The sequence below is a fragment of the Centruroides sculpturatus genome, unplaced genomic scaffold, assembly GCF_000671375.1.
Source record: "Centruroides sculpturatus isolate CEXI.00-Female unplaced genomic scaffold, Cexi_2.0 scaffold57, whole genome shotgun sequence".
Taxonomy (NCBI): Eukaryota; Metazoa; Arthropoda; class Arachnida; order Scorpiones; family Buthidae; genus Centruroides; species Centruroides sculpturatus.
The window spans coordinates 444789-459968 of record NW_019384382.1 but is presented as its reverse complement, the minus strand read 5'-3'; positions in this window follow the sequence as shown (position 1 = coordinate 459968).

The following is a 15180-nucleotide window of genomic DNA, read 5'->3' as shown; positions in this document are numbered from 1 at the left end:
CACTGAGGATTAAGATTACATAAAAAAACATAAATAGGTGAATGTTCAGGGTCGTAGACTGTCATTGCGGCTCTTCCTGTTTTAGCCTCGAAACCAGACCGCTTTGGAGACGACGTGTAACGTGACGACGCGAGCGAACAACGGCGGCTGCTGCGCCGCGGCAGCGCTGGCGGCTCACCGCTGATTCCAGCAAACGAAAGGAAACAGTGGGGACGCACGTTCTAATCTAACCTTACCTATTCTAATAATATAATTGGTAATAATTATCATAATTTATCAGAATAGGTTAGGTTAGGTTACAACGTGCGTCCTCACTGTTTCCTTTCTTGGTTAAAGTCCAGATACAGTGGAGACGCACGTTCTAACCTAACCTAATTTATTCTAATAAATTACCACAATTATTACCGATTAAATTATTAGAATAGGTTAGGTTAGGTTAGAACGTGCGTCCCCACTGTTTCCTTTTTTTTTGCAGAATCAGAGATGAGCCGCAATGAGTCTACGTATATGGACGTTAACCCGCGCGTCGGTTTTCCCCTTTTATCGCGGCGCAGCAGCCGCCGCCGTTCGCTCGCGTCGTCACGTGACACGTCGTCTCCAAAGCGGTCTGGTTTCGAGGCTAAAACAGGACGAGCCGCCATGACAGTCTACGACCCTGAACATTAACCCATAAATATTTATATTTACCTTTGGTATTGTCTTTTCGTGATCCCTTCCTAGATGGTTCTTCATTTCTTGTGAGATATCGCGTTGATCTTTTTGAAGTACAGTACAGACTTACTAATGTACAGTACTTAGGACAATTAGGGAAGTTTGATGGATATGCATCCGACGTTAATGCCGCGCGATCTCGTGGAATTTCTACTTTCTCTCCATTTATAACATGGGAGAAGGTTTTTAAAATAAATCTACTCGAAAAATGTACGTCACAAACGTAACATTTATTTGTTAGCATCTTGTCGTCTCGTGGAATGCATCGCATCCACTCCTCAATCTTATCGCTAGGAACACGGAATAAATGTCTCTTCTCGTTCGATGACATATCCTGCCTTGCATCCTGGCACAAAGCACGTTGGCATTTTTATGTAGCTAAAAAAAACAATTATTATAGGTCAAAATCACTGACTTCAGTATATATCTAGCAAGAACAACGCTCTCTTGCTAACAGTGGCGCCAACTAGCGGCAAATATTGTCTCTAGCTAAGTTTGAACTATTAGTCGAAAGACCAGTTAATAAAAGATTTTATACAGTCATGTGAAAATAAAAGAATTTTCTACTGATCATGGCCGGTCAGCTCGGACTCGAAAATTTAGGAGTGTCACAGCCAGCGTCTGTAAAAACTCTAGCGCCAAAAAACGCATGGACTGGCTCTACTACTGTTAGAAGAAATCAAAAAATTAAAAAAATTTGCATTGCTTACATGTGAGTGTTTTTAGAAATGCAACAAATTATATCAACGTGTAATTTTTACCAGTCTAATGCAAATTTGCTTCCATAGGCAAAAAGCACTGAACAAATAAGAACAATTTTACCATCATCTAATACTTCTGATGTTCAAATTGAGTTGTAATATTTACTACTAACAAATACTGCAAATGCAATGCAGGCTATACCCAATCTTCCCCTATTAATAATATATAATTTTATTATATATTCTGTAATTCGGCAAGCAAATTTTTGACAAATTTTGCATATTTCGATCTTTGTATTAAAACTTATGATATCCTTAATTTATTTTACAATTCGATATTTTCGTTTTGAATCCTGATTATGTTCTTTCTTTATTGCGAAATTTAGAAATATGATTTATAACTACTTAAATATTATCTAATCGAACGAAGATGTGTGTGGTTTGCAACATCTGTAAATGGTCAAGATCATTTAGTCTAGGTCAAATAATTTCAGTCATTTACAGGGAGACACAAATTTCTTCATTTCTCTGTTATAGATCCTATCTGCTCCTAGAATGCTAATATACCTTACATTGTAATAAGCTTATTCAAGAAACTAAATTATACCGGTATATTATAATAAAATCCTGTTATTCAAGGCTACTTTTTGCCTTTCTACAGAGAGAGGTCTTTGACCTTACAGCCTATATCCCTTCTCAAAGTCGATTAAAAAAAATTATAAAATCGTATTGTGATACCTAATTTGAATTATTTTTAATATCTATTTTTAAAACTGCCAATTTTAAGATAATAATGTATTCGAAAAATTAAATATCACGACAAAAATATCAAGTGCTTTTAAACTTAATTTAAAAGTATGGTAATTTTGGGCTTATCAAGTCAAGTCGTTGTTATTTTTAAATTCAGATTATAATGTAAATGCTATAAATGCAGTCATCAGTAATGATTTAGAATAATTTCCCAAAGTATAACATGATTATAAAATGTAAATATTTTCAACGAATTTAGTTAGTTATTACTACCGAATTTGATTAACATTAATTCCTTTAATTAATAAATTAAATTATTAATTTAATTTGTTTTGAGTTGAAGTAAATTAAGTCGAAAAATCTCCAGATATTCATTCTAAACAAAGTAACCATAGATTTCTTTTTTAAAACGTATTTTTCTGCCTAAAAGTTAAGACAGACATACTCGCAATAATGATTGTTAAAGTATTGCTATTTAATTAATATGCGGTTTGAATTAACCATAATTTATTTTCAATTCTTCGTTGAATGATAGGAAATTGTGACCAAAACTATCGTTGGTTTATATACGATTTTCTTTTGCGTAGCGAATGCGACAATCGATAATTTTAATCATAAATGTAAGTAATGAGCATGCTGAATAAGCTGCTCATTGCTTACATTTAGGAATATTGCAAAATTATACATTTAAAACATTACGAAAAATTATTTATTGCGACGTCGTCACAATGCCGGGTTCCAATTTTTAATCATATTTTTAATTTATTTAATTTAATATACATTCTCTCCATCTCAAATTAGTAGTGTCTTGTTCCTTACATCATACTTTTCCGTTCGTAATGGAGTCGTGCCGGTCATCTAGCTAACTTTTTAGCTTAATTTTATATAATTCTATTCATTGGACTGCAATTTGAAAAAATTGCAGCCCAATGAATAGAATTATATAAAAGACTAGCAGACCCCGCCACACGTTGTTGTGGCTCAAAATGTATCTATTATAAATGTATAACACTTCCCCCGTGGAGGAGAATTTTTTGAAAAATCCCTTCTTAGTGTACATTCTGTTGACGTACTCTATTAAAACGCAATCAAAAACGAAAAAAACCTCATCTAAAATAGAAGCCAAGTTCTTCACGGTAAGCCTTAATCCTGTCCCTCTCTCCAGCGGGGGAATATCAAAAAATCCCTTTTTAGTGTGTATTCTGTTGACGTACCCTATTAAAACGCAAAAAATCGCATCTAAAATAGTATAATAGAAGCAGAGTTCTTTACGGTAAGCCTTAATCCTGTCCATCTCCCCCAAGTGGGGGGAATTTCGACATGTATATTATATAAAAACACGTACGTATTCAATTGTGTCAAAATTTCAAAGGAATCGGTTGGAACAAACGAACATTACATTTTTATTTATAAAGATAGATAGATGATCTGCTTTAGTTTATCCTCACAGAAAAGCAAACTTAGGTCATCGTACTCGTAGCGCCATCTGTTGGACATAAAAGCCTTAACCCTAGATGATATCTTTTAATTTATATGAATGTTTAACGGAATAATATACAGCCTATGTCCACCCTGAAATTCCATTCTAAATATCGGTGAAAGAATTTTTGAAATCGGATGAGTAGTTTCGGAGATTACCCCTACATCCAAACTTACAAACATTACCTCTTTATAATATTAGTATAGACTAGTTTACGGGAGCAATTTTTTATCATTGTTAAGATGGACAAAATACTATATTTAATATATCGCTTCTCGGCCTTATGGCTAAGATCAAATGTGCAGTATCTTCTAAGTTTTGAATATCACTTGAACATGAACACTGCAATGCAACATAATATACAGTAATGATCCATTCTTTAATAAGTTTGTATAAACTTTTACAGAGAATTTTCTGCTTTCATTTGCTAATTATATGGAATATAATACGTTGTTTAATGTAGTTTATTTTAGTAATGCTTAGTCAAAATTATATGTACACTTACTCTTCTATGCTCTTAATACAGTATTAAATATTCGTGTTTTTATGAAAAAATAATGTTATATCTTTTTTTTTATTCTGCAAGCATTGTTAGTTTTTATTTCACAAATAGGTGTTTATTCCTTATACAAATCTCAATGCTAATTTAGAGACTAAACTACTTATCACCTATATATAGAGTATATGAAACTTGTGTAATCATTGATGTTAAATTTATGATTTAATTGGTGCTTAATTTTATTAATGTGTTTCTTAAAATCTTAATTAAAGGGTTTCTAGATAGTATGTAATATGAACTAGAGTAGTCTCAAATAGTCAAATAGAGTAGTGCTTATATTCTCAAATATATTGCTTAAAGTGCATGTACAGTACCAGCACGATTTCGATTGTTTTGACTTGAGATACATTTTAAACAGCTTGTTTTTTACTAGCATGGCTTAATTAAGTTGTGATATGCAAAAAATTTTGTGATGTTTAACACATCAATAATTAAAACAGAAAATTAGAAAATTATTTGCATTTTGATAATCATCAAACTTGATATTTAAATTATTTTAATAAAAATTCAACGATAATATAATGATAAGCTCATTGAATTTTCTTTAGAAAGACTTGAAAAGATAGGACCAGAAAAAAAAATCTGATTTTCAGACAGACGTAAGTGCAGACTACTTCCTTGGGCCCCACGTTATACGTGATGCACGATGGAAACATCAAGATAATGGATGTAATTCCGGACACATCAAGCCTACAAAAAACAGATTGGTAAAGTTTGTCAAAGTTATTAACTGTTAAGGAGTTTATTTCCTCCTTAACTGTTAATAACTTCCTAACATCTCTTCATTTATTGAAATTACTTTATATTTATAAAAAAAAAACAAGTTCAATAATTAAACTGACATAGATTCATGGTATAGAAATCGTTATTAAACTTATATCTGATATACAAATTTCATGAAAAATTTGAAGTGGAAACATTATATTTTTGAAAATCTTGTTAATAAATAGGACTTTTTCATACACCTTTTACATAAAAATATTTGTTTCAATGATAACATTTTTATTTTAATGAAGTAATATTCATTCTAATATTAACTTAATCAAATATAACCTAAATGTTTGACCTAGCAGGAGAAATCTTTCTTTAAGTTTGGAACTGATATGCCATTTGTGAAAAGTCAAGATGTTTCAGCTGATCATTTTGTATAGCGTCGAGTTAGAGGTCAAGTAGCGGTCAGACGATAAAACGGAAAATTTTTTCCGTGCTGACCTATATTAAAGAACATGTGTCACTAAGATATTTTAAAAGTAAATTTCGTGTACGATACAAGAGATAACTTTTATAATCCGAATCTCTTTGATTACCGACAATTTAACGTAATAAGTGGCCTACACATAAACGTTCAAGTGAAAGACTTTCATTCGAACATTCACGATAAGAAAATTAAATCACGGAAATAAATACAATGTAACCAAACTTAAACTTTCATAAATTGAATTGGTATATACATCAAATAATATCTGGAATCTAGAAGTTTTCAATTAATTTCTAGCCTAAGTCTTACAGAATATCGATGATTTCGATTCAGAAATATACACAAAATTTGTAAATATTCTGTGCATTTGGATATGGATTTTGATATATTATAGACGATATCTAAATGATTAAATTAGTTGTTAATATGTTGAATACTATAATATAGTTTATATAAACACAAAAATTCTTAGATAAATCTTTAATGAATACATTTATTTCAAATAAAATGATAATCTTGATGATTGTGATAGAAGAATTTTGTTAAAATAAAAGGCTACTATATCCTATATTTATTATTAAATTTTTTATAAAGTATAATTTGTAGAAAATCTTCAGATGAATAAATAAAATTTTAGAAAATATGTCGCAAAAAAATTTGAATTAAAGAAAGCAACAGCTAGTTAGATAGTCGTTGTTCTATCTGTCTCGAATAAATAAAATTTTATCCAGTTTGAATGCACGAAATTTTATAAACTTTTCTAAAAATTTGAATTGAAATCTGTGTAGATACAAAGAAGAACCCCTTATTTAATTAAATGTCTATAAATGTGTGGAACTATTACATTACAGAAGATTGGATTTTAAAAACTTTAACGATAAATACCCTAAAATTAATATAAAGAAATTTTATTATAATAAAATCACTTGAATTTATAACAAATGTGCTATTTAAGTTATACAAATGACATAATTTAGTTCAATTTTGCTCACAAAATCTTACATGTGCATAAATTCCTCATGTTCGTTACTGATCAGGAAAACGAAAATAGAAAGTGTTCCCGTTTTTATCTTAAGGCATAATTAAAAGGAAGTGATTTCATTTTATTGAATCGACGATCATCGAATCGAAAACGAAAAATCTTACCTCCTCTGACATTTCGCTCGTGTTTCATAAAGGTAATCTCACTAAGAACAATTTGAGTTAAAAGTAATAATGAATAATAATAATGTATTCCTGCATTATTACCTAAGACAAGTGTTGATCGTGGGAATAACTTAATCCTGATTGACCCATATCGGAATCAATGGACTATTCATTGATGNTATTTTCCACTTTAATAACTTCATTACAGCTCTGATAAGAAATGTCAGTACACAAAAGGCTTGAAGAACCTTCTTTTTTCTCTCTTGTCTTTCTTCTCCAATTGCCAGTCTATTGGAGAAGAAAAAGAAGCTATACCCACTTAAAGACTAGAAAGCAATTAGAAACGTCCTAATGTAGACACGCTCCAATAACAGTGTAGAATGATATACCCTAATTTGGTCGATCGAAACAAAAAAATCTACATATTCTTGGAATTGCTTGTAGTTTATGTCGTTTAGTTTTAATCAGTATAATAGGTTTGTTTCTACTTTGAAAGTTTAAAATGCATTTTAAAAAAAATCAATTAATCCTTAAATTTAATCAAAAAAACTAGAATAAAATTCAGTTTTCAAAATTAATATTTTAAAGAATCTGAGAAGTTTTGTTGCTGAATATTTTATATAAAAAGCTTAATTTATTCTTTAAATTTATTTTAATTATTATTTAACATTAATTTTCAAGTCAATAAATTTTTTACATTTTATTCTATATTCACACTGCTCCTATATTACTATTAAAATATTACTTCAGTTAAATTTCGATGTCTAAATTATACAAAAAATTTTATTAAATAATTTAAGTTTGAACAAATATTAAATATTTTAAAAATTATATTCTAATATATTAAAAGTATAATTTTTAATTCAAATTACATGTTTTTAGTTAAGATTTATTATGTAATTTTCAATCAGATTCTCAAAACGGCAAGAAAAAAATTGAATATATAAATTAATAATACTAATACCTTTGTACTAATAAAATTTATCCAAGAATAATTACAAATTATGCATATTAATCTATAATTTTAATCTGTAATATTTTAATGACCACTAATTTATAATATTTATATTTCAAAATCTGTGATTATAGGCATAATTAAAAATTAATTTCATAAATAAAATATATTGCTGTTTTAATTAAAATTATATTTAGACTTAATAAAATATGATTTTTTAGTTTAAAAATAAATTTTAAACTTTTTCTACACGATAATAATTATAGTAATAGTAACATCAATATGTTCTATTATACAATACATTATGTTTCCCTAAAGGCTTATCAAATGGTCTCTCTTCTATTAAAATAAACATTTCGAGGTTATTTGAAGGTTATCAGGAATGTTAATTAAGTTTGGAAAAAATAAATACAAATTTCCGCATTCTTATAGATTATTTTATACTACTGTTGGATAGAACAGGTAAAAATTACTAAAAAAAATTTAAAAATTAATTTAAAATGATTTAAAAAATAAACGTTTACAATTATTTTTAAATTGTAAATTTTTAAAATATACAAATTTACAGTTATCATCTCATAATTTATATTAAGTCTATGAAATTTATTCTATGCATGTAGCCTATGAGATTTCTTATCTACTATGTAAAATAGGTAAATACAGACTGTTATCAGCCTGTATTTACCTATTTTACACAGTAGATAGCGCCTAGCTATTTTTAAAAAAATATATTAATGATAGTTTATCTACAGTAATAAGAACAAGGTAAGTCTAGTCTTTAATGAGTCATTCTCTCTAACGCATCTTTAAATACTGCATATGTGAATAATTATCCAAGAACTTAATTAATGACGCTTATTGTTTCGAAAAACAATCGTGTCCAATTTACAACTAAAATTTAAAATACAGTAGAGCGTCGATTATCCAAAAAATCAATTAACCGAAAGTGACTTCAGATTAACTCGTAAGTCCAGAAATCACGAAGTTTTTCTAATAACTTGAAAGAAAGACAAAGATCTCCCTTTCAAATTACTTTAAAGTTTCAATAAAAATAGAAAAACATAATTTATAAATCACAGGCCTCTATTAAATTTCTATGCCTTAATCTTATTATTACTATTATTATTGTACTAGAACTAAAATGAATATTTATAGTTTACTTAAGATATTTATTTATTTATTCTTTCTCTATCCCAAGTAGTTATTCGAAATTGTCCCGTACGGATTATTTCAGATAATTGACGCTCTACTGTATACATGAACATGTATATTGTACATGTATATTTCAAATAATTTTGTGTGTGTGTGTTATCAGTGACACATGCTGCTATGGCAACATAAGGAAGTTTTTCATGCAGGAGACGGTCTAAAATTGAAATGTAGAAAAAGCGTCACCATATATATATTATATATGAGTAGAAGCAATGGTTGGGGATGAAGATCCTTCGGGTCCTTTCTTACTCCACTGAGTCGGAAATTTCCCTCCAGGCTGTCAAAAAATTTGAAACCTAGGGGAAATCTAACTTTGGCAACATCACCTTCAAATTCAGTTCCATAGAGGATAGTTTTACTCCATTTTAAGGCTCTTTTGAGGTAAAAATTTTTTTCTAAAAGTTGGGAAAACTCTCCAGCGAAGAGGAATGCAGAGCTTTATATAGTCGAACCTTTAATTCATGGTAAAGCCTTTTAGGGATTTTTCCTTTCTTTTTAAACTTAAAATGTTGAAATTTTTTATTTATTTATTTATTCTTTCTCTATCCCAAGTAGTTATTCGAAATTGTCCCGTACGGATTATTTCAGATAATTGACGCTCTACTGTATTCAAATTAGTTAAGTATACCTATAATTTTCTCTCTTTTTTTTCTCCTGAAAACAATATTCAAAGAAAAATGCGAAACAATTTAAAATAATGTTAGGCTAAAATGGTGACAAAGACATAAACTTTGTTATTTTTTAAAATTCTCGTCCAAGTTCACAATAACTTGAAAGAAAGACCAAGACCTTCCATCCAAATTACCTTAAAGTTTTAATATCATAAATAAACCAGCTACAGTTAACCATTGTGAAATGCGTAGTCAAGTACACTAATACAATATCAAAAAGTAAAAAGAAAACTTTATTGTATTAGTATTTGTAAGAGCCTTAAACTATTCCATAAACTATTTTTCGATAAATTATTCACTTGAGTATTCAATGACTTGCATCATGTCGATCATAAAATAATAACTAAGCTCTGAGATAAGCATCAATCAGAGTTCTTGATCCGGAACAAGTCGCCTTGATACTTATAAACAGTAACTTTCTGACAATTATATCCCACTTTAAAAATAAAAACGCGATTTTTTTAAACTATTTAATTTCCTTGTTGACATCATAAATTATTCCTAATAAATTTTATTGTATTTACAATGTATTTGGTTAAGCATGAATTGATAGTTTTAGTTAAGAAAAATGAGAAATAATTACTTAGGCTTGCTATTATATTGAATGATTTAAAAAAAAATAAAGATATAGTTATATTATTTGACTTTTATAATATAATGTATCCTTAAATACAATAAATTACTTCAAAATGGTTTTCACTGAGAGAAAGGTTAACATTTCTGTTTCGATGGGCACCTGCGGTACCTGAACGGTTAATAAGAAAACAAGAATCTCACACAATGTTATCAGAAACCCAACATGTTAATAATCGTTTCCATTGACCCATACTCAAAAGGGAAAATGAAGTTGGATGATTGCTTCTTTATTGTCTGCATTCAGCGAGTAAAACGAACCGTGTCATCATCAGCCTTATTATAAACTTAACCGTATTTTTCTATTATCAACACCCCTCCGTTATACTAGCAAAAGTATTAAGTTTAACCAGGTGAAGGAGCGATTGTTCCTTCACTGCAGTTCGCTTTATTTCACTTCAAGGTGAAGAGAGCCTCCGTAATATAAGAGCAGCAATGACTGATCGAATGTTAACGCGAGGCACCAGCACATTAAGACTATGTGATCGGCTACAATTTCGGGCGGCCTAATCCTCGACGGTTTTGGCCAGTATAAATGAGGGATAGAGAGTGATGTCTTGACTCTTGCTACTTATAAAAAAGTATGAGGTGCAGATTGTAGCAACATAAAGTGTTCGAGTTAGTTGTTTTCTCCGTTTCTTTATGTTTTACTTTGTAGAAATGATACCGTTTACGTTATATACACTTATAAAAATTGTATTCTTAATTCAACAATACTTTTACGACCATAAATCTTTCAATGAATAGTCTAGTTTTGATCTTTGGTATGATTAAGCAGTAAATGCCCACTTGACTTCACACGTTCTGCATTTATTATCTAGAAAAGAATCGTGCGAAAGCTCTTTATTTTCTAAATGGATATTTTGGAAAATTTATATTTATATATTTTATACTAGGAATACAAATCTCGAATTACACTTTGCAGTTTATGAAGACCTAAAATCAACGCCAGTAATTAGAAAAATTTGTTACAAGTAATCTAGTAGAGCGAAATAATCTTGTGAAGACAGAGAAAATGCATAGTTCGTATCATTTTGATAAAAATAAATTAATATTAAATTATGAACTGTTTACTTAGTAATAAAAAAGTACAAAATCTTTTCTATTTTTAGGTAGGAAAACTATTACTCTTATGGAAATTCATATTATAGATTAAAAGACTCGAAATTACGAGAGTTCCTTATTAATCTAAAAATAAAATAATCATATTAAATTAATTCATATTATAATTATTACTATGAGTTAAAAGTTAAGAATTATATTGGAAAACTGAAATGAGAGACAAGCAGAAACTCATTATGTAGGATAAAATAACTAATATGTAGAAAACAATTCCTTTATTCCTACTATATATACCGGTACATAACTTTCAGTTTAAATACTTTCTTATGAATATTAATTTACGAGATTTATTATAAACATTTTATAAAGAGTTAAGATACATTTATAGGTCCACATTTTTACACATTATGTTATATAGGATACATTAAACTTAAAGAATTGTGTCAATTTNAAAATTGCAGCCCAATGAATAGAATTATATAAAAGACTAGCAGACCCCGCCACACGTTGTTGTGGCTCAAAATGTATCTATTATAAATGTATAACACTTCCCCCGTGGAGGAGAATTTTTTGAAAAATCCCTTCTTAGTGTACATTCTGTTGACGTACTCTATTAAAACGCAATCAAAAACGAAAAAAACCTCATCTAAAATAGAAGCCAAGTTCTTCACGGTAAGCCTTAATCCTGTCCCTCTCTCCAGCGGGGGAATATCAAAAAATCCCTTTTTAGTGTGTATTCTGTTGACGTACCCTATTAAAACGCAAAAAATCGCATCTAAAATAGTATAATAGAAGCAGAGTTCTTTACGGTAAGCCTTAATCCTGTCCATCTCCCCCAAGTGGGGGGAATTTCGACATGTATATTATATAAAAACACGTACGTATTCAATTGTGTCAAAATTTCAAAGGAATCGGTTGGAACAAACGAACATTACATTTTTATTTATAAAGATAGATAGATGATCTGCTTTAGTTTATCCTCACAGAAAAGCAAACTTAGGTCATCGTACTCGTAGCGCCATCTGTTGGACATAAAAGCCTTAACCCTAGATGATATCTTTTAATTTATATGAATGTTTAACGGAATAATATACAGCCTATGTCCACCCTGAAATTCCATTCTAAATATCGGTGAAAGAATTTTTGAAATCGGATGAGTAGTTTCGGAGATTACCCCTACATCCAAACTTACAAACATTACCTCTTTATAATATTAGTATAGACTAGTTTACGGGAGCAATTTTTTATCATTGTTAAGATGGACAAAATACTATATTTAATATATCGCTTCTCGGCCTTATGGCTAAGATCAAATGTGCAGTATCTTCTAAGTTTTGAATATCACTTGAACATGAACACTGCAATGCAACATAATATACAGTAATGATCCATTCTTTAATAAGTTTGTATAAACTTTTACAGAGAATTTTCTGCTTTCATTTGCTAATTATATGGAATATAATACGTTGTTTAATGTAGTTTATTTTAGTAATGCTTAGTCAAAATTATATGTACACTTACTCTTCTATGCTCTTAATACAGTATTAAATATTCGTGTTTTTATGAAAAAATAATGTTATATCTTTTTTTTTATTCTGCAAGCATTGTTAGTTTTTATTTCACAAATAGGTGTTTATTCCTTATACAAATCTCAATGCTAATTTAGAGACTAAACTACTTATCACCTATATATAGAGTATATGAAACTTGTGTAATCATTGATGTTAAATTTATGATTTAATTGGTGCTTAATTTTATTAATGTGTTTCTTAAAATCTTAATTAAAGGGTTTCTAGATAGTATGTAATATGAACTAGAGTAGTCTCAAATAGTCAAATAGAGTAGTGCTTATATTCTCAAATATATTGCTTAAAGTGCATGTACAGTACCAGCACGATTTCGATTGTTTTGACTTGAGATACATTTTAAACAGCTTGTTTTTTACTAGCATGGCTTAATTAAGTTGTGATATGCAAAAAATTTTGTGATGTTTAACACATCAATAATTAAAACAGAAAATTAGAAAATTATTTGCATTTTGATAATCATCAAACTTGATATTTAAATTATTTTAATAAAAATTCAACGATAATATAATGATAAGCTCATTGAATTTTCTTTAGAAAGACTTGAAAAGATAGGACCAGAAAAAAAAATCTGATTTTCAGACAGACGTAAGTGCAGACTACTTCCTTGGGCCCCACGTTATACGTGATGCACGATGGAAACATCAAGATAATGGATGTAATTCCGGACACATCAAGCCTACAAAAAACAGATTGGTAAAGTTTGTCAAAGTTATTAACTGTTAAGGAGTTTATTTCCTCCTTAACTGTTAATAACTTCCTAACATCTCTTCATTTATTGAAATTACTTTATATTTATAAAAAAAAAACAAGTTCAATAATTAAACTGACATAGATTCATGGTATAGAAATCGTTATTAAACTTATATCTGATATACAAATTTCATGAAAAATTTGAAGTGGAAACATTATATTTTTGAAAATCTTGTTAATAAATAGGACTTTTTCATACACCTTTTACATAAAAATATTTGTTTCAATGATAACATTTTTATTTTAATGAAGTAATATTCATTCTAATATTAACTTAATCAAATATAACCTAAATGTTTGACCTAGCAGGAGAAATCTTTCTTTAAGTTTGGAACTGATATGCCATTTGTGAAAAGTCAAGATGTTTCAGCTGATCATTTTGTATAGCGTCGAGTTAGAGGTCAAGTAGCGGTCAGACGATAAAACGGAAAATTTTTTCCGTGCTGACCTATATTAAAGAACATGTGTCACTAAGATATTTTAAAAGTAAATTTCGTGTACGATACAAGAGATAACTTTTATAATCCGAATCTCTTTGATTACCGACAATTTAACGTAATAAGTGGCCTACACATAAACGTTCAAGTGAAAGACTTTCATTCGAACATTCACGATAAGAAAATTAAATCACGGAAATAAATACAATGTAACCAAACTTAAACTTTCATAAATTGAATTGGTATATACATCAAATAATATCTGGAATCTAGAAGTTTTCAATTAATTTCTAGCCTAAGTCTTACAGAATATCGATGATTTCGATTCAGAAATATACACAAAATTTGTAAATATTCTGTGCATTTGGATATGGATTTTGATATATTATAGACGATATCTAAATGATTAAATTAGTTGTTAATATGTTGAATACTATAATATAGTTTATATAAACACAAAAATTCTTAGATAAATCTTTAATGAATACATTTATTTCAAATAAAATGATAATCTTGATGATTGTGATAGAAGAATTTTGTTAAAATAAAAGGCTACTATATCCTATATTTATTATTAAATTTTTTATAAAGTATAATTTGTAGAAAATCTTCAGATGAATAAATAAAATTTTAGAAAATATGTCGCAAAAAAATTTGAATTAAAGAAAGCAACAGCTAGTTAGATAGTCGTTGTTCTATCTGTCTCGAATAAATAAAATTTTATCCAGTTTGAATGCACGAAATTTTATAAACTTTTCTAAAAATTTGAATTGAAATCTGTGTAGATACAAAGAAGAACCCCTTATTTAATTAAATGTCTATAAATGTGTGGAACTATTACATTACAGAAGATTGGATTTTAAAAACTTTAACGATAAATACCCTAAAATTAATATAAAGAAATTTTATTATAATAAAATCACTTGAATTTATAACAAATGTGCTATTTAAGTTATACAAATGACATAATTTAGTTCAATTTTGCTCACAAAATCTTACATGTGCATAAATTCCTCATGTTCGTTACTGATCAGGAAAACGAAAATAGAAAGTGTTCCCGTTTTTATCTTAAGGCATAATTAAAAGGAAGTGATTTCATTTTATTGAATCGACGATCATCGAATCGAAAACGAAAAATCTTACCTCCTCTGACATTTCGCTCGTGTTTCATAAAGGTAATCTCACTAAGAACAATTTGAGTTAAAAGTAATAATGAATAATAATAATGTATTCCTGCATTATTACCTAAGACAAGTGTTGATCGTGGGAATAACTTAATCCTGATTGACCCATATCGGAATCAATGGACTATTCATTGATGCATAT